The sequence below is a fragment of the Balaenoptera ricei genome, chromosome 1, assembly GCF_028023285.1.
Source record: "Balaenoptera ricei isolate mBalRic1 chromosome 1, mBalRic1.hap2, whole genome shotgun sequence".
In the NCBI taxonomy this organism is placed as follows: domain Eukaryota; kingdom Metazoa; phylum Chordata; class Mammalia; order Artiodactyla; family Balaenopteridae; genus Balaenoptera; species Balaenoptera ricei.
This window is the reverse complement of record NC_082639.1, coordinates 4,958,129-4,979,114: the sequence shown is the minus strand read 5'-3', so window position 1 is coordinate 4,979,114 and position 20,986 is coordinate 4,958,129. Positions and strand designations below refer to the sequence as shown.

General features: G+C 54.2%; 1 pseudogene; it reads left to right on the top strand.

Annotated features, from left to right (window-relative positions):
- Nucleotides 1-7,804: 7,804 nt before the first annotated feature.
- Nucleotides 7,805-12,132, top strand: LOC132347461 (protein FAM136A-like; annotated as a pseudogene).
- Nucleotides 12,133-20,986: the final 8,854 nt, after the last annotated feature.

Below are 20,986 nucleotides of genomic sequence, written 5' to 3'. Positions count from 1 at the left end.
CATCTCTGCCCCAGGCAAGGGCTGGTGCGTGGAACAGAGAACAGAAGAATCAAAGCCATGTGGGGCGTGGTCCCACCTGCTCCTGCCCTGGCGACAGGTGACACGAGGACCCCAGAGAGGCCCATCGTCCCCAGCAGGGGTCTTCTTCCTTACGTGGTGCCAACGGCATGCACCCTATGCCCCAGAGAACAGAGAGGGCTGCTGGGGGGCGGGGGCAGGAAAAGGGTCCCTCAGCCCCCAAAGGGGCATAGAAGCAGCTGAGGAAACCTGGCCCTGGAGAGGCCAGGGGACAGGGAGGCAGAGCAGTGACCCATATGGGGTGGCAGCCAGGAACCTGAGGAAATGGCAGTAAGTGAGGGCCAGACCCCTCCCTCCACCTGCCCCTCACACACCGACAAACCCAGTGGTGGTTTAGGGGCAGCTTTAAATGCGCTGAGAAACCCCAGAATTAAATGAGATTATGTTTCTGCGTCCTGGTGGAAGGAAGGATTGAAGTAGAAACTAAATTCCGTATTGGAGAGACAGACAGACAGACAGCTCCGTGTCGCATACCCTGAGCTCTGGTCTGAGGGTGGTCTCTGTCACGGACTTGTCCGCGGTCACCACCGGCTGAGGGTTTGTCTTCAGCGATTGAAGCAGCGCGCGGCACAGTGAGGGACGCGGGTGCCAGCCCCTGGGAACAAAACGGAGGGAGCCCTGGACCCTGTCTGGGCACCGGCTCTCCACCAGGGGGACAGGCGTGTGGCAGGATGATGACAAGTCACCAAGGAGCAAGGGGCGGTGAGGCCGGCTCGAAGCTACAGGAGGGGGCGTCTGGGCAGATCTGGAAGCTTCCAGAGACCAACCCGGGCATGTGAAGCCCAGCAAAGGCAACTTAAGTCTAAAGTGTGGTCCCCCCACCAGAAGCTCACAGCCGAGCGAAGGGGACAAACATCACGAGAATGAAACAAGGACGGCCTTGGGAGGGTGACCACGGAGTCCCCAAAGCGCTCACTGACGGACTCATGTCGTGTCGTGAGGGTTTCCATCCATCGTCCTCGAGATGAGAGAAGGGCCAATGCAACACGTTCCCAATAAAGCCAAACTGATTTCATCTGGAGAACTGTCCTTCATCTGGAGATCATGTCCTTCCAACTTTTCTGTTATGAAATGCCGATGATATACGGTCGCTGGAATTTTTCAAAGCCTTACTTGGCAAAATTCAAAGTTGGCGACCCTGAAAGTCCCTTCCGTTAAAAAAATTCCCTGCTCTGAGAAAGCGCTGGGTGCCGAGAAAACAGCACGATGCAGACGGGGTCTCTGCCGGGGCTGAGCCATGGGGACTGAACAGAGGGGCTGGGGGCCTCCTTTAGACAGGGGCTCACGGACGGCCCTTTTGGGAAGCGACATTTAAAGTGAGACCAAAATGAGCTGCGGCGGCACGAGAGCGGCTGAAGACAGAGAGGCCAGGTGGAGGCGACAGCAAGAGCAAAGGTCCCGAGTGAGAATGAGCCGGGTGAGATCTTGGAACCGACCCAGGCGGAGGAGGGAGGGTGCAGTGGCCGCAGCTGGAACGGCAGGGAAGGGCCTGTCTGGGAACAAGGCAGGCAGGGGCATCTTCCCAGGGGAGACGGAGGTAATCAACTCTTCCCTGGGAGGGTTAAGATGGGGAAGGCAGACGGGAGTAAAGGTAAAGAGGAGGGGCTGTGTGAGAGCAGGAATAGCACAAAGGACCTGCGGTGAAGAACCTGTTTAATAAGATGCAGCCCTGCCCACCTGGTCTACCATCGACCTAAGACATACGCACCTGCTGAACAGGAAGGTACAGACACCTGGTTCCCCCTCTGATGCTTGCAAAGTGGGCACAGCCTTTTAGAAATCTTTTCAGACTCGCTGTCTTGTAAACCGAGTGGTTTGGGGAGCTCCCTGCCCGTTGAAGCAACGGATTTCAGTACTTCAGGCAGAGGAGAGGACACGTACCCACCAAAACAACAAAGGGAATTCTCAGCTCTGAACGGCTGGCATGATTTTTGTTAGTGTAAGCAGCAGCGTGGCTGCAGATTGGAGAGCATTTTGTTCAGAGGGGGGGATTTTCTGAATCCGGGGCCTGGGTTCTTCCTCGAGTGTGGAGAAGATGCCCCTCTACACCCTCACCCCTTGGCTGATGCCCAGGCAGGAGGAGAATGAAATGCAGAAGGAGGGAGAGCAGGGAACACCTCTTCCTGTCCGGAGAGACTGGGGAGGGGCCGAGAGGGAGGACGGAGGTGGGCACGAGATCCTTGTCATCTCTCCCACACGCACCACCCCCCAGATGGGTACCAGAAGTCTGAGACCTGAGGGTCAATGATCTGCTTCCTGGGTAACAAGGAGGAGCCAAAGGCCCTAGGAACATGGTTCCCAAACTGTGCACCCAGGCACCCTGGAGAGCCTCTGAGAACTCATGAGACCACAGGATATTTTAAGTTATTGAGGGAAACAAGCAATACTAAATATCTGTCGGACCCCTGTCAGACACCGCTGGAACAACAGTTTCACCGTGAGAGGAGCCTACGAGCCTTTGGAGGACATCATGTCACTGTGAAGCTGAGTTTTCAGTGATTGCTGAGATAAGAAGGAAGGACCTGGAAAAAATCTGGATGGAACAGGAAGTGGGGTTGGCGGCACCCAATCTGACTCCGGGATTTGAAAAGCTGTCCAGCCCCTGATAGGCACACATATCCCATTAGTAAGTAATTGGGTAATTTAAGAATGAAATAAAAAATTATGAGTATGATATTTTCAAGCGGCTGTTGTTAGGACACAAATATTTATTAAGGCGTTTGGATCTAACTGCTTAATAAATGGAACTGTTAAGTATTCTTTGAGCCTAGGGACGCCATAAAAAAAAAACAAAAATCACTGAGGCACTCGGGGTGCCAAGAACCAAGAAAGTTTGGGAACTTCTGCTCCGGAGCAGGTAGATGGACGAGAGGGAGAGCAATTGTGGATGACGGACCGCCCGGAGCTCACACTCAGGCTGCCGGGTACTGTTCTGAGCAACTGACTTGGAACAACTTGTTTCACCCGCTAATAACCCTCTTTGCCTTGAAGAGGAATCAGCCCCTACACAGGAGGGCGCAGAACTCTGCTGGGCATAGAGTAGGTGATCAGCGAGTGGTGACTGTTGATAATTCTTATGATCATTATTACCTTTATTATGGATGTGATACCCCTAGGAGGCGGGGGCACAGAGAGGAAATAAGGCCCCCGCAGCTGTTCAGGCAGTGAGGGGAGGAGCCCCCCAAGACCTGCCTCCTGGTGGACAGACACCCCCAGCGGGCGGGTTAGTGCCCCATGACCTGCGGGCCCCAGCGCCTCGGTGGGAGAAGGCAGGAAGGCTGAGGCCTCTGATGGTCAGGATGCGGAGGCCGCTTTGGAAGGGGACTTGGAACGCTGAGAAGATAAAAGTGGACCAGCTCCACCTCCGGGGCTGCCTCCCCAGAGGCCAGATGGGCCGGTGGCTCCTGGGCCTCATCCGTCCAGCCTTTCTGCAAGCAGCACCCAGGGAGCTACCCGTGGAGCGCAGGGACCCCTCCCTCAGCCACCACCAGGTCACGAGCACACACCCCTCCCCAAACCCCAAGGGGCAGGGGGGAGCGGGGGAGGGGCGCTCGGAAAGACTGAATAGGGACCCAAAACATCCAGACAGAGAGGGGTTCCCTCAGGGGCTGCTACAAGCCATCTGACTACACTCCCAGAGTGGACCTAAAATCTAGGAGCCCAGCCCTCCCCTCTCGAAAGCAAGGTCAGGCCACGCGGAGAGAAGGAGAGAAGCTACGTTTTCTGTGCACACACGGGGCACAATGTGAGTGGACCGGTGACCCTGCAACACACGGGCCGAGGCGTCAGAGGCGGAGGACGTGGGAGAAGGTGGGCGCTGGGCCGAGCCAGCAGGGCCCGCCATGGAGCGGCCCACGGCCCCGCTGCCCCAAAGGATGGATGAGCGATTCCGAAATTCCCCAAGTCCCCAGGCTTCGGGCACCCGCCACCCCGGGGACCTACAGCCCCCAAGGGCCCAGTGGGGCCAGGGTCAGACTGTGTGGTCCACTTGCCACACCCAGGAAAGCTAGACTAGGTCTCACGAAGAAAACGGCCAGAGAAATCCGACCATGAGGCAAACCCATCCCGCCAGAGTGCATCAAAATCACTGTTTGCAAGATTTCTATCTGCCCCAGTTGACTTGTTTCAAATCCGAAGTGCTAGATTCCCGGTATAGTAATAGAAAGGGTATTCATAGGCACTGTGGCTTCCAGTAAGATGCAAAAAACTTAGCTCACATTTTTTAAAGTTTATAAATAGCCTCGGAAAAGGAGCTGGAACACGCTTCTTAGTAAATACAGCTGACCCATTTTCCTCATTCTTCACCAGGAATAAAGCGACTGTTACCACGGAAAGTACAGAAGAGTCTAAATATATATTTCCTCCTCACAGGCACCAGATCAGAAAAGCAGCGTCGACACCCAGGAGGCGAAGGAGGGAGAGGCCAGGCCCCCGGTTACCACCCCGCACTCCCGAGGGCCAGGGTGGCAGCGGGTGCCGCTGGGAGCCCACGCCCCAGGCCTGACTCTCGGCTCCAGCAGCCCTGCTCAAGGTCGTGGGGCTCGGCCAGGCCTGGTTGGCCCGTGCTCCCAGCGCCGTTTCTGATCCTGGCCAGCCTCCATCTCCTTCCCATGCGGGAACGTACCCCAGTCGCCCCTTCATCTGCAAAGCTGCAAACCAGCTTGCGTGATGGCCTCGGAGGGGGTCCTTGTTTCTGATGACTTCCATACCTTGGGGAACTGTTTTCCCCCCTCCTTTTGGCAAGAGTTGTAGTATGTAACAATTACCCACCAACCCAGCAGGTCTCAGTGATTCAGAGGGAAAGAACAAGGCCTCTGGGCAGTCCGTGGGGAAGGTTAAGTGTGTCTGTCCATCCACTGCTCTGTCCCGGGTGCTGGCCCCTCCGCAGGCCCACGGGTAGGCGTCTGGCCAGCTTCCCCGGGACCTCATTCACGGCCCCCACGCTTCGCCTGGCGCTGGTGGAAGAGAGGTCTCAGAGGGGCCGCGGGCTGCGCAGAAACGCAAAGCCTTCCCCACTGTTTCCCCAAGAGTCGCAGGGGACGCGGGGGCCGGGTACATGGTGGGGCAGCTCTGCAGGACCTCCTGGGGACGGCGCCTGTCACCCTGAGCAAACAAGAAGGCTCCCCCCTGAGGCTTCAGAGGACTGAGGTCTCTGGGGTGCCTGCCACCCAAGCAGAGAGACACATGAACAGACACAGCTGGTGGGGCAGAAGCCAGGGACACCCCGGAAGGCTTTCATGGGAGCCGGGGTCCCCATGGAGGCAGGACACTGGGCCAGACCCAGGCGGGGTGGGGGGATCACCTGGTGTCCAGTAACTAGGAAACGGTGACGGACATGGACTTCCTGCCCCAGCTGACCCTTAACCCCCCGTCTGGCCAGCTCATCCCCATGGAGAGCAACCACGCGGGACCCTCCCCAGGCTGGTGGAAACCTATCTCCCTGTCCCACCTGTCCGCGCTTCACCCGGTGCGGCTTGAACAGGCTGCCGGCCCCGTGCTGGGGGCTGGGCTGTGGGCGTCCCCACAGGGCCTGGCCACGTGGCTCTGGGGTGGCCTGCTATTCCTCCTCACCTCCCTGTGAGCCCTTACAGACCTCCCGGGCGGGGAGCTGCAGAGCTGAAAGCCAGCAGCCCACTAGCCCACCCCGAGCAGAGGGGTTTAATAAGGGTCTGCTGTCATCCCTGCCCACGCTCTGGTCCCGACGGGGTGCCCCGAGGAGGCCCCCAACCTGATCACCGATACTCGGGGGCTCAGGCTCGCATCCCCCTCACCTCTGCACGCCACTGGGCCTGCACACAGCAGGTGCTCAAGCAGGGCTGCAGGCCGCCTTCTTATAAAGAGTGAGCGCTTGGAATTCTGCGAGTTTACACTGTATTCCTGAAGTCTCTGTTCTTTATCAGTTATTTCTCTAGATTAACTTTAATTCATCATCTCGTTTATGATCATCAAAGAACTTATCATCAAAGAACTTAACTGATATTTATTTGATGGAATCTACCTTATCTATGAAATTTATTACTTCAGAGAAGTGCAAGCAGCTACCAGCAAGCGGAAACTGCCCCCCATCACCAGAGAGCCACCTGCTTTATCGTCCACCAGACTTGTTCCTGGAACAGGTAAGGGGATGGGGGATCTAAGGTCCCAGCACCCCAGATTAAAACCTGGCTCTCAGGAGAACTTGGGAGCCATGGGGTGGCTTTAGAGCATGTCAGCCAATCCTTTGGCATTTCTCCCAACAAGAAGAGCATGTAATTCCCCCCTCCTTGAATACAAGCTCACAGAAGTGATGCTATGTGACTTCATGAAGGCAACACAGCTTCCCCTGGGTTCCGTCAGGACTCGCACCTCTAGGGCCCACGTGAGAAGTCTGGTTGTCCTGCAGCTGCCGTGGAGACCACATAGAAGGAGGGAGGCCCAAGGAGCCCCCCGCTGCTCTGCCCCCAGGGGTTTGCGTCTTTCCAGACACGGAGTGAGGGGCCCTCCGGACGACTCAGCCCAGCCACCGTCTGACTCAGCAGCACTGGGGCCCCAAGTGAGAGCCCCTGGCCCGGCCCAGCCAGGCCCCCAGAACCAGGAGAGGTGGTAATAATAAATGATTCTGCGAAGTCTCAGGTGACTTGTTATGAAGCCAGAGTTAGCTGGGACGATACACAAGCCTTGCTGGCTGTGGGGCTCTGGCCAGACACCTTCCCCCCTTTTGCTCGCCTGAAATGAGGGGACCGGGGACCAGGAACAGATTTTTGCCAGACTTTTCTCTTGATTTTAAAAAAACGAGGGACAAAAAGAAAAAACAAAATGAAACAAGTATAATAGAACAAATTCTTCATAAAGCTAAATTTATTCCATTTGAGAAATACTCTTTATCTTGAAATTATGTCCCTCTTATATTGCTGGTATTAGAATATTCTTCCACTTATGAAATGATGATATAGTAGCTGGCCATTGGCTTTTAATGGCCTCACTTGGTCAAATAAAAGTTTTTAAAATTTGACCAGTCTGTGACATCCAAAGTCGGGGATCCACCTGGCCTCAGATCACTTCCATATCTGATAGGCCGTGATTTACGAAATTCCCTACAGAAAAGGGGAGCTACCTCTTCTCCCGCCAAATATACTCCACAAAGCCCTGCCCCGGCTCATCAGCTCAGACACCTGGCTCCGGTTTAACACAGCTCGTTGGTCACACAGAGTCGGTCCTTAACAGGCCTGCAAGCCCTTCCACCCGAGGCAGCCCCCTGCCTCAGGCCCCTGGCGTGCCCACCCCGCTTCTGGGGGTGCCCACTCCCCCCACTGGGCCCTGCAGGGCTCCAGGAACCCTGAGTGGACAAAGAGCCTGAGGCTCAAGCAGAAAGAATTCCTTCAAATCCCAGCAGAAAGGGCCTCGCTTCCTAAGCCCAGCGCCTTCTCCAGCAGCATCTGGCCCATCCGAGGCAGGGCGGCTCGCCCCAGAGAGAAACACACAGACCTCCAGAAAAGGGTGTCAGCAGATCTGCACTTCCCAAAAACAGCGTGTTTTCAGGTCATGGAACAGAGAGACGCCAGCCAAGAAAACGCTGTGGGCTTGATTTCTGAAACGGTGAAGCCGCCTGGAAGCGTCTGGCCCTCTGGCCTTGCAACCCGGCCAGGTTCACATTGTTTTCTCCCCTGCATCAAAGGGTCTGTGGCCATGGAGAGGGAAGGTGCAAATCCCTCTAGCCATGGGACGACGACCAGGGTGTCACGGCGGGATGACTCGGCTGGAGCGTTTTCTAACCCTCACGGCATCGGCCACCCTAAAGCACCCGGGAGCCAGCAGCACCCCCTCCCTTTGCCCAAATCCAGGTGTGCGGTGGCCCCAGGCTGAGGCCCATGGGGGGAGTCCAGGCTTCCTTGGGAGAGGGTGTGAGCAGGACAGGCTAGTGTTGATGGCTTCCTGATGCCAGATAAATACCATTTTGAAGCCACCACAGTATTTCTCGAGCACAAACAGTACAGTAAAGCCGAGACATTTATATGCAATTGGGAGACATTTATCCTGTGACAACATTCTATTCCAATGACTTTTCTATTGCCACCAATGATTAATGATGTAAATTCTGTCACTTGGGATGATAGATGCAGGGCAGCTAAGGGGCCTCGCATAGATTACCCAAACCCCGGCTTCCCATTGGCTTCCAGGACAAAAGTGGCCTGTGCTTCAGTCAAGCGTAAATGTAAAGTTCTTTTAGATTAAAAAAGCAGTCTTCTCGTCCAGAGGCGGCCGGTTCAGGACTGGGGGAAAGGCTCCTCTTCCTCAAACATGTTTTCTCCCTTCGGCATCAGGGCTGCCCCATGAGCTCCAGTCCAGAACTGCATAATTCTTTGCAAAGAGGAGCTGGGAAGGCGTTCGCCACAGCAGGAAAGTTAGAGACAGGCGAGCAGGGCCCAGGGGCTCATGGGGTCTGGGCTCCCAGGTGCTGGGTCTGACGCAGCCCCACCAACCTAGGTCCCAGGCAGGCCGAGCTCCTCCCTCCTTCTCTGCTGCGGTCCTGCTGGTCCAATTGGTCCAGTGACCCGCGTCTTCTCCCAGGGCCCCAGGGTCTCTGAGGTCCTGCCACTGTCCTGCACCAAAGAGGGCGTGCAAACGTCCCCCTTGAGAAGGCCTCGCTGCTACTGCTTGGCGGTTCTGCCTCTGTCTCCCCTTAAATGCTGTGTCTCTGGGGGGCTCCCTGAGGCTCTCCTCCCCTCTCAGTCCACTGTGCCCCTTGGGGGTTTCTATCTACTCCCCGGGCTGTAGCTGCTGCTGACTCCCGAAGCTGTTATTTCCCAGGCCCTCCTTGATTCTGAGCTTTACACTCACAGATCCTCCTGTCCGTGGGTGTCTCCTAGGGGCCTCCAGCCGCAGGCTTCCGTACACCCCGGGGTCCCACGTGGCAGTGACCGCGACCTCCTCCAGCCCAGCGGGCCGAGACAGAAGCCCCGGAGCTGCGCTGGCTCCCCTCCGGCCCTCACCCTCCAGGTCGGACTGATGAGCAAGTCCTACAGATTCCTCTCCTCAACAATGTCTCGAATCTGTCACTTCTCTCCCACTCTGGCCCAGCTGTCACTGAGATTAACGACAGCAAGTTCGGGGTCTCTGAACAGTTTTCCTCACGTACGGTCTTGCCACCCCGGCCTTTCCTCCGAGCAACAGAAATCGCATCAGCCGCCCGACCTGGGCCCCCCCGGTGTCTCCCCAGGCTCGTGACACACGCTGGCCACCGCCGTCTGGGCTCCGCTCCGCCTGGGGCGGAGACAGCTCCAGCACCCCGACCTCCGCCTCGCTCCACGCTGCACACTCTCTGGACTTCGGGCGGTTTCTCGGACACGCCGTGCTCTCTCTGGATGCCACATCTTCACGGGGCAACTCCCCCTGCCTGGAACAATTCCCTCTCCCCCGCCCCCTTCACCTGCAACCTCCTGCTCAGCCCCCAGGTCTCAGCTCAGCCATCACTCACTCAGAGAAACCATCCTTGACCCACCCACCAGACCACACGGGCTTTGCTGTGGGCTCCAGGAGTGGCCTGTGATCCTGTCCTCCTACCCCCTGACACACCGCCCCCTCCCCACGGGGTGAGCTCGGGGTCCTCGTCGGTCCTGGCCATCAGCACTCGGCCCTAGCACTTCACAGGGCGTCAGCGCAGAATAAGCGTCCGATACAGGGCTGCTCAGCGGGGACACCGAGTAGGGAACTCCTCTGCAAGTTGGGCATCTTCCCTCCCACCCCCCCTTGAATGCGAAGTCCTTGAGGCCCAGAACTCTGCCAAGTTCATTTCTGGACCCCTGGGGAGCCCGTCACAGGTCTTGCACAGAGTAGGTGTTCAGAACATGTTTATGGAGAAACCAGCAAAGAAGAAAGAAAAAGACCTCATATAAAAAGCCCAGGGAACCTAGAAAATCAGTGGCCTCATTCATAAGGCAAAGGCTTAAAAGTTTAAAGAAGGAGAGAGAATGGATGTGCAGTGTGCAGCAAACATGCGGGCCTGTAAATCAAGCTGCTGTAAATGCCGCGGGGACAGCGGCTTGGTTTCCCTGCAGAAAGGCGGAAAGCAGCTGTAATTCAGAGGTAAGGCGGGCCTTACGGGAACTCGTGGGTCTGGATTCCTGGCACTCCTAACTCAATTTGGCCATCTCTCTCAGCGTCCTTTCTTGGAAAACAGATGCGCTTTCAACTTTGTGATGCCTGGGAAAGGCCTGGCTCTGTGCTGACAGGTGGGGGAGCCCCAGCCAGGGAGACACCCGGAGATTTCTGCTGTCCTGGGGATTCCCACCCGGTGGCAGGAGAAAGCACAGAGGACGAACGCAGAGACACTGTGTACCCTGGCCCCCTTCTCGTCCCCTTCCCAGGCAGCGTGGTCACCTCCGAGGCAGCTGGGCCTGGGAACAGGAGGGCGTTCACAGGACGTGCCCTGGAGACTTGGGGGCTCCACTGCCCACACCCAGCGTGAGGGACCCACCAGAGAGCAACCGGCCACAGACCGGGGTGGGGAGGGGGGCATCGGTCCCACGCCGGAGTCTGGGAGTGGCATGATGCTGGGACCGGACTCTCGGTTGTAAGGTGGAGGGTCACCCCGCCCCCAGACCCCGACCTCAGAGAAAGGCTTGGTCAGGAGCAGGGCTGCCTGCTCGCTTTCTCAGCGACCGTGAACATCACTGACTCTACTCTCCTCCCCAGACCAGCGTCTCCCACCATGCCAGTGGCCACAGCTGCTGGAGGGGGAGGCCAGAGGCCCACGGCTGCCTCTGGCTCATTCACCACGTGGGCCCTCACGCCCTCCAAGGCACACCATCTCCTCTCGCCCCCAGGCTCTGTCCATGGACCTTCCTCCAGCAAAGAAAGACCACCTCCTCCAGCCCTCCCTCTCCATCCAGGCTGCGCTGGGCTCCCCCATCTTGAAAAGCAAGGTTCACTCAGCTCTATTCTCCCCATCACCCCTCCTCTGGCCACTCCTCACCTTCTTGTGAAACTTCTCAAACTGCAGTCGCACCGACACCTCCAAATCAGGAGGCTGGGCAGGAAAAGGACTCAGGAGCAAGTCCCCAAGAGGACCAGACAAAGAAATTATGAGATGCAGAAATTCTGAGACCTTCGAGAACTGCTACATTTCTTAGTTGAGTGAATGCACATACCCCGCTACAAAAATTATCTTCCAAGTTTGGATTTTAGGTTCCTGGAGTAAAAGGAGTGAAAAATCTAATTTTTGAAACCTTCATAAATATGTGCATTTCTTTGGATAAAACTACCTAAATGAATCCACTTTTGCCTGACAAAGTAGAGGAATCCAAAGCTCCTGAATTTTAAAAGCTTCCATTAAGGTATCTTTTCTTTTTTCAAAAAATAGTGAATTGAAAAATAAATCAGAAGGCTTAATTAAGCCCAAGGCCAATAGGAGACAGCCAGGACGAGGCTCCCTGACAAGTCCAGCAAGCCCAAGCAGGGTTGTGTCTCCTGCTTTTCTTATTTCTGAAGCAGCTCCAGCCAAAGGCGTGCCTTTGAATCGTACAGAATTAGAATTCTGCTGTGTTTTTTTTTCCCAGGCAGTACAGTATGTCTTCATTGGTGCTACAGCAGGCTCGTAAATTAAGATAAAAAGCTGGTGAGCATGTGGGCGCCGGCGCGGCAGGGAGCTGCGCGGGGTCGCCGTGGCAGAGCTGCAGCAGCTCCGGGTGCAGGAGGCGGTGGACTCTGTGGTGAAGAGTGTGGAGAGAGAGCATCCGGAAGATGCAGGGCCTCACGTTCCGGTGCAGCACCGGCTGCTGTGAGGACAGCCAGGCGTCCATGCAGCAAGTGCACCAGTGCACTGAGCACTGCCGTGCACCTCTGGCTCAAGCCCAGGCCCTGGGGACCTGCGAGTTGGAGAAGTTCCAGGACCGCCTGGCCCGGTGCACTATACACTGCAACGACAAAGCCAGAGATTCAACGGCTGCGGGGAGTAAAGAGCTTCAGGTGAAGCGGCGGCTGGAGAGTTGCATGACCACGTGTGTGGATGACCACGTGAACCTCACCCCAACCATGACCAAGAAGATGAAGGAGTCTCTCTCGTCCACTGGGAAGTAGCTCTCTGCTATTGGCCATCGGGGCTGAAGGCAGAAATCTATTTAAAAAGAGGAATGGGGATTTGGGTTTTCTAAGGAAAGTTTATGAATGAGGAAATTAAGGATGGCAGCAAGTTTAAGGCCTATGTCACTTGCCTCTGGTTCTTTGTGTGAGAATCCTAGAAAGTGAAAAAAACTGGTGCTAAAATTTGGGTCAGAGATAGCACAGGAGAGTTTTTGTGAGCCTGAATTTCATGTGGCCAGGGCTTATCCTGGCAACAGGGAGTCTCCCTTGTACCAAGCCAGAGCCCTCCAAGGTACCAGATTCTCTTAGTACACAGATACCAACAGGCTGGCAGGTTCATCTGACCTGCTTATGATCTGGTGGAGTGTGAGGAGAGCTGTTTCTATTCATTGCCAACCTCCTGTTTACCAGAAGGATCAATACAACATTTTCCACAAACCGGAAATAAAACAAAATCCATGAGGTCACTAATTTAGAAGGGGAAAGGGGGCTTCTGGGGATTTGTTTTGCTTGGTTTTGTTTTATATACAAGGGCATGAAGTTACTTTAAGATGTAGAGTTGGGAGAGGTAGTTTGGATAAAAACTTTGAAAGGGTCCTTGCGGATATTCATTTCTGGCCGTCAAAACGTGGATGTGCATTTCTTAAAATTCTCACACATGACACCTTTCAGCCTGGAGACCCTGAAAAAATGTAAGAAGCGCTATCACACTGGTAGGGGAAGAAAACCTCCCCTCTAACTGGCAGCCATGATGAGCCCTGAGGCTGTCTGCAGCAGAGTCAGCGGAGTGACAAGACAATCTTGCAGTGACACTCACCCTTGAAGGGAAAGGGGATTTTGACTGTGCTGTATGCTAGTATTCAGGAATGAACAGCGAAAGAGGAATTGTTAGCTGCTTAATTAAGAGAGTTATGAAGTACTGGCTTTGGAAAAATCTGGTTTCCATAAAACAAAACAGAATGAAAGCCTAAACCCAGTATTGCTTACTTTGCCCCCTGTAATAACAGAGCTCTGTTGAAACAATCCCTTGGCAACACGAAGGTCAAAGGAGAAAAAGTCAGCAACTCAGGGGCGAGCTGTGACTCCTTTAGAGCAAAAAACGGGACAGCTCCCCGTTACCAAATACCACTTGTGCGACATGCGTTGTTCTTGCCCCAGTTCAGGCACCTTATCATTTTATTAAGGACCTTGTTGCGTTTTTACCAACTTATTACTTGATAATATAGCCTGTCTGTTTGCTGTTTCAAGACTGTGATACATTTTCCTAGTGGTTTGGTTTTAAAAATAAATAAGACTTCATTTTTCTTCAAAAACAAAAGCTGGTGGGATGGAGACAAGAATGTGTTCCTGAGGAGGGTCGAGAAAGCAGCAGAACACTGGCCCCAGAGTTGGTGGCTCCTGGCACCTTCCTGGCTAACAGGGGCTCCCCGTTTCCTCAGACCTGCTGAACTAAAAGCCCCGACTTCCGCAAGCCAGGCCGAAGCGGGCTGCATCTCAAAGAGGGAAAGGTCTGTGACCCAACCATGCACCTGTGCCACCCTCCCTATGGGTCTGCCTAGGACCAGGCGCTGAGAAGAGACAGACAGCACCCCATGCGGCCTACAACTAGTACCACTGGCCAGAGGCCACAATAAATGGCCATGGATGGCCACTAGCTAGGCCATCCTAGCTAGTAGCTCTGTGTGTGAATTGCTCTGCCTTAATTCAAGTGCACATTCATTTACTTGAGAACTCAGTACCTGTTAAATATATCAGGTGCTGTCCTAACACCAAAGACACAAGAGTGAAAAAGCCCTGCCTTCTTGCAACCTACATTCAACTGGGGGAGGAAGGCAGCAACCAGAATCCCTCAGAAATAATCAATTGTGATTATGCTCAGCACCCCCAAAGGCAGTTTAGACCATTTGACACAGACCCTTGCCCTAGTGCAGGGTCTTTCCCCCTCTCAAGATGCTGACACGAACCCTGTGCTCCAGACAAAACGGACTATTCATTTGCCTCCAAATCCATCCTTGCCTGCTCCCATGCCTGCATTTGTGCTATTCCTTCCCCTAGGAAGGGCCCCCTCTTTACTTCTCAAACATCCTACTCTGCCTTCAGAACCGAAATCCATGCCACCTCCTCTGCGAGTCTCTCCTGGTCCCCTCCCCACATCTCCCTCCTCTGCCCATTCCTCAGCTTGGTCTCCAGCATGGAGCGTGGAGCCCGGCACAGCACAGTTTGAGGGGCTCACACAGAAATGCTCATCCATAAAGCAACTTAAAAACACTCAGGAAGAGAAAGAACAGCATTCAGGGTAGGAAACAGTTAGTGGAAGCTTCCAGGAAGAAGCTGACCTGAGTCTCTGCTGGAAGAAGCTAAGTGGGGTGAGGGAGGAGCAAGGAACTCTAGGCAGGGGCCAGCACCTGGCCAAAAACTCCCAGGGATCAAGCAGGGTGCCGGCCACCAGCAGCAGAATGCCTCCCTTGCCATGATGGCACTGTGCTGGGGAGGGCACCCCAACAAGGATGGCGGTGTGGGGAACCCCAAAGGCAAGTGGCTCTGGGGGGACCCGTAGGCACCCCAGCAGAGCACTGAGCAACCTGATGGAGCCGGTGTCCAGCTGTGTGGGACTCACAGGTGGGGGTGTAGGGGACTCAACCTCCCCAAGCATCTGAGCCAGAGGATGTGGCGGCCAGAGCAAAGATGAGGGCTCCGATCTAGGGCCAGGGGGAGAAACTGGCCCCAGAAGTCCAACCCCTCCTCCATGGCCTCTGTCCCCAGGAACGCTCACACATAGAGAAGGAAGGATGGCACTTAGGTCCTTTCAGAGAGGGGGAACTGAAGCATAGATAACGTGACTCACTCAGGGTCATGGCTCATTGACGGCAACCTGGGTAGGTCACACCTGTAGCCGGACGGGGGCGCTGGGGAAAGCAGCCCAGCGCTGGCATTACAGGGCGTGGGCTGGGTTCAAATCCTGCCTCTGACTTACCAGCGGGGTACCTTTGGGCAGGCCACTTAAACTCACGGAGCCCAAGCTGCCTTCCCTGCAAAGTGGGAAAAACGCCTCCCCAGCTGCCTGACCGGGTAGTGGGGAGGATTCTGTGACCCATGCATGGCGACTGGCAGTGGCCTGGCTCAGCCCAGAGTGGCTACAACAGAGTATCCCCTGCGTGCTGGGGTCTAGTCTTCTGCTGAGAGGGAGACAGTGGGGACCACAAGGGAGCTGGGAGAAGGTGTCATCCAGCTGGGGGGACCGACCAAAGGGACCCCCCCAGGTAGGGCACCCCCTGCAGAGGGAGAGCGCCTCAACCCAGCCGGTCACCAAGTGGAAATTACGAACTTCTCCACTTCGGCAGCAGAAATACCAAGGTTATTTTGCAAAGTATAAGAAATGTTAATTCCCTGGGGCTCTTTATGTAAAGATAGACTAGAATCAAGAGGATCGAGTGGTTCCCAGGAAACTGACAGGAAGAGAGATGCACTTTAATATTTCATTAGTGTCCCATTAGCAAGATAACACACGTTTTCACACTTGCTGACTTCTTGGGAATAATGTCTTATTCAGAAACAAACGGGGACACCACCGCCGCTTACCCCACTGGCCTGCGAAGCATCCTGAAGCAGCCCATCGGAAAGGACTTGACCTTCAGGGTTATGGCTACCCAAGCCAATGAACTCAAGAGTGTGTGACTTCCTGGGAGGCTCCTAAAAAACCTGCTAATCCAGATGAAACCCAAGCAACTGAGGTGGAAAAGTAAGGAGGCAAAGCCTTTCTTACGCTTCTCAAACCAGGCTCGCACTGCTCACCCCTCCAGGCCACCCACCAGCTGAGGGATCCTAACACCTGGCCATCACCTCTCGCCCTACAGCTACAGCTACAGCTACAGCTACAGTGGAGGGCAGGGGAGGGGAGGCAAGGGGACAGGGATTCAGGAAGACAAGGGGTGGGGTGTCCTTAGCTACCATTGTGCAAATCACTGTCACTTTCACTTGCTCAGCGAATATGTACCAGGCACCTAGCGTGTGCCAGGAATAAGCTTGAGGCTGGGCACAGGGCAGGACGCACACAGCAGGCACGGAAACAGAGAGAAGTAATGAAGTTTGTGGGTTGACGTTTCACAGCAGACCCAAGAGGCAGGCTCGGTGTTCCCATTTTTCAGATGATGAAAATAGCTCAGGGAAGTTAACTGCCCTCCGCAGCTCAAGCCACAGACTCGGCTGCCTGTCCTTGCAGCCGGAGGCAGGGATGCAGTAAAGGAAGGGGCGTGGTAGGAGGGCTCTGGGTCCTGGACCTGCTCTGCCCTTGGGCAGGGGGGCCACCTGCCCCTTGTTGGTCTACCTTTCGGGGTATTTAAAGATGACAAAACACATGCAAAGACTCTGCAGATGAGCTTTGTTTCCAGGCTTTCAGGTGTGTCACTAAGGTCTTATTTTCTAGATGGACGATAATTGCCAGCAGGTGGGACAATCGCTCAGCCCCTCCTCCCCGTCACCCATGAGGGCACGAGGTACCAAAGAAAATGAGCACAGGCAGGGCCCTCTCAGCTCAAAGGAGCCACCTTCATTCATGCGGCCTCCTGGGCGCCCAAACGCCCTCCAGGGACCGCCTTATAGACTGCACTTCCTGGTCCTGAGCAAAAGTCATCATCTGCGTCCGAGAAGCAGAGGGCATCTGGCCTCCAGGGACACCCTCCCCATTTCCCTCTAATTTGGTCTATTAATTTAAAGCAAAGGAAGCTGCCAGGAGTGGTGGGCACAGGGGATGGCTGTGAGGATGTAATTAACGCAGCTGCTCCAAACGCAAGGTGATGCCTCATCACCTCATTAGCAGGTGTACAGCAATTTAGGATGACAACCTGGAGGACGGCAATGGGGACATGCAGCCCCCTTTCAGGTCCGTGCCTCGCCCGCCACTTCAGTTTCCTGGCTGTCGAGCAATGATAAACAAAGCTCTCCCAGTAGAAGGCTCCGAGCTGCCGGAAGCCCAGCAAGAGGCGCTGGCGCCGGAAGGGCTGGCGGCTTCGGGACCAGGCCCAAAGCACCCCGGACCCAGCAACCACGGGGTCCCATGCAGAGACCTGCTAGGGGACAGGCAAGCACAGCTCCAGCTTTTAAACACTTCCCCAATGAAGAGTCAGCGTGGGTTCCTGACCCTGTCCGCTGCGCTCTGCAAACACAGAAGACAAAGATGGACCATGAAGACATGGTGGCCTTCCCAAATCGTGACCTGCTGGAGGGACACAAGGTAAGCAGAGAGCTGTTTCCGAACATCACATCAAGTCATTTGAGCATTTTCCCTTCAAGAAACAAGACCAGCCAACCTATAAGGGAAAAGAATCTGAAAAAGGATAGATACATAGATACATAGATAGATGGATATATAACTGAATCACTGTGCTATACCCCTGAAACACGTTGTAAATCAACTATACTTCAATTTAAAAATAAATAAATAGGGAGGGAGACGCAAGAGGGAGGAGATATGGGGATATATGTATATGTATAGCTGATTCACTTTGTTATAAAGCAGAAACTAACACACCACTGTAAAGCAATTATACTCCAATAAAGATGTTATAAATAAATAAATAAATAAATAAATAAATAAATAAATAAATAAAGTGGGGGGGAATATAAATAAATAAGAAACTGAATAGTAAAGAAACAAGACCAGCATTTCTCCCCACTTCCAAAAAAAAAAGAAAAAAAATATATATATATATCTCTAACTGGCTTCATCTTGTAAGCCTCAAATACAGCAGAAACATTTCAGCAGAGAGAGTTAACCCTGCGAAGTTATGCTGCAGCCTGGCTCAAAAGAGACACACGGGTAGTTCTGGGCCACCCAGGTGACTCTACCCACGCAGAAGCTGGAAGATAACTGGGGAAAAAAGCAGAAAAAAGGTTACCATATTGGTGTGTTGAGATGACAACCCTTCTCTTCTTTCCCAGCAGGTCACCTAGGTAAAGCCCTTGGCGGCTTTGGAATTACCTGGATTGTGAACTTTAATGGTGACCCAGCAGAAGAAGATACACAAAGTGTCCCTTCGATCCCTGAGCAGCCACCTGGGCCCAAAAAAGGTAACACTGCTTCAGCACATCTGCTCCACAAGGGCAGTGAGGGGGTGTGCCCGGACCCCAAGGCCCAGTCACGATACAGATAAAGCCAAGAGCAGAAAAGGGATGTCTGCAGACCCCATGATGGCACATCGTGAAAGGCCCACTGACTCGGGGACCGGTGAGCGGGACGAGGTTGGCTGCTCAAAGCTCGAAACAGGCTGGGCCGCCCTCAGGGTGAAGAGTAGAGCAGATGCAGGAAATCTTCCTTGGCGTTAGGGTAACACGGGAGGGAGGAAACCCAAAAGCCGCCATCCCCTCTGAGAGCTGAGCCCGAAAGAACCAGACCTGGAGAGCTCACTTAGGGGAGGTTTTCCCAAGTCTTTTCGTGCACACGGATTAATTTCACCCGGGTCACACTCACGATCTGAGGTCAGCCCAAGGAGGCAGGTGGGTGCACCCAGGCCTCACCTGTCACAGGGCTGCCTCTGGTGGGCCACCCCACCTGCTGCGCTTAGACCCACAATACAAACAAACAGCTCCACAGCCACACCAGCTCCTAGGAAGACTAGAGCCTTCTCTACCCCCGCGTTCTCTCCCCCTCGCACACAACTGCAGCTCTGCCAGGTATAGCTCAGTCCTCAGCTGTGTCGGCCCAGGGGTCTGCTCTAGGGCCCCACCTCAGGGTGGAGACCCCGTTCACCTGGGAACTGCGCCCCTGTTGGAGAGGCCCCGGGGCCCAGCAGCCCCGAGGCGGGCCCTTTCTGGCTATGAATTTCCAGATGATGGCTGTTCCTGACCCACCCCAAGGGGCCAGAAGCATTTCTATGATTTTTGCTTAGAAAGAAGAGTTAGTCGTATTTCTCTTCCAAATGCAGCTGGAACAGGGAGGCAAAACTGACCTCTCACACGTATTTTGCATTAATTCAGAAATACTCTATCCAAATAAAGAATATGAGGTGACTTTACTTTATGCACCCTTTCATCTAAATTATTAAAAGCCCATGTATAATACTTCGGACAACCAAAGCAGACAAATTTTTTCTCTTAAGGCAAGGAAATCCTCATTTTCCTGGAGAGCAAAAGAGAACGTGCAAGTCAGCCTGCTTAATCCTACCTGGCTCCATTGAAAAAACAGAAAAGGGATTATGACGTAAAATGACCAGGATGCTTGTGGTTATTACTGTACTTCACCATGTTATTCTTTGATTCGATGCCTTTTAATTAAATTTAAATTGATCGAGCAGTTTCAACAATGATTTCTCAATACTCATGTGTGATTCTGAAGATGCTAGAATCTGGCTAAATTAATACTTCACGCTCACCTGCCAATAACAACTCCTGGTGAAAAATTGCACATTCAGGAGCCTGGCAAAGACTGTCCCACTAAGTAGTGCTGGGAGGACGAAGCAAGGAGCATCTCAGGGCAGATTCCCAGCTATCTGTAGAGTCTGGTCTCACAACATCGTACACAATGCCTCGTGAATAGTATTTTTATGAAAGTTGAATCAAAGCGTATTTTAAAAAATTTTCTGTCCACCTTCCCAACTTCACTCCAAGAAAATAAAATGGATGCAGACTTTGGTTCACAACTATGAACTCGGACTGTGCCAAACCCGGAGAAGGGTGACAGGACCACTGTCCTAAGAGGCTTGAATTTATGGGGAGAATCAGGAGGTGAGCAAGTTGCCAATTCGCTGACACAAAAACCTTTTCTTGGGGAAAACGCACTGAACTTTCAATCTGCTTCTTGAATACTCTAGCTTAGCATCTGCAGTGAGCAGCAAAGAGTGTTCTGTGTGCCAGGAAACAGATAAGCTGTGGGTAAAAGGGCTGCATGGTGGGAGCAAGACAGAAGCCCCGGGACTTCCCTGGTGGTGCAGTGGTTAGGAATCCACCTGCCAGTGCAGGCAACACGGGTTCGAGCTCTGGTCCGGGAAGATCCCACACGCCGCGGAGCCCATGCGCCACAACTACTGAGCCTGCACTCTAGAGCCCGCAAGCCACAACTACTGAAGCCTGCGAGCCACAACTACTGAGCCCACACGCCACAACCACTGAGTCCGTGCACCGCAACTACTGAGCCCACGCACCACAACCACTGAAGCCCATGAGCCTAGAGCCCGTGCTCCACAACAAGAGAAGCCACCGCAATGAGAAGCCTGCGCACAGCAACAAAGAGTAGCCCCCGCTCGCTTCAACTAGAGAAAGCCGGCGTACAGCAACGAAGACCCAACGCAGCCAAAAATTAATTAATTACTTAAAATTAAAAAAAAAAAAGACAAAAGCCCCGGCCATCCACCTGCGCAGCATGGAGAGCGGCTGGGAGTCCTCCATAGATGCCAGGCACCCACTCTGCCAGGCTCAGAAGGCCAGGGGCCACAGTGGAGGTGGGGCATTAAAAACCCCTTCCTGTGCCTTATCTCCAGGGAGACGGATAAGACACAAGGAGGTGGTGCGTGTCAGGCAGCTGAGGCGCCTTGAAGAAAACCAGCAGGCACACAGGGTGAGGGGTGCTCTTCGATGGGGTGACAAGGGGAGCCGTGTGAACGGGGCATCTGAGCAGAGCTGAGGGGAGGAGGCGTGGTGAGAACTGCCTGGGGTTCCAGGCAGAAGGAACACAAGTACGCAGCCATCAAGAACACAGGAGCTGAAGCCAGACCACCCGAAGCCAGGAGGTCACGGGCGGGCTCTAGATTTCACCACAAGCGTGATGGGATCTCAGCTGGGCTTCCGAAGGACCGCGCTGGCTTCTGTTTGGGGGCAAGCGCAGAGGGCAGGCAGGCAGGCTGGCTCTCTCTCTCAGAAG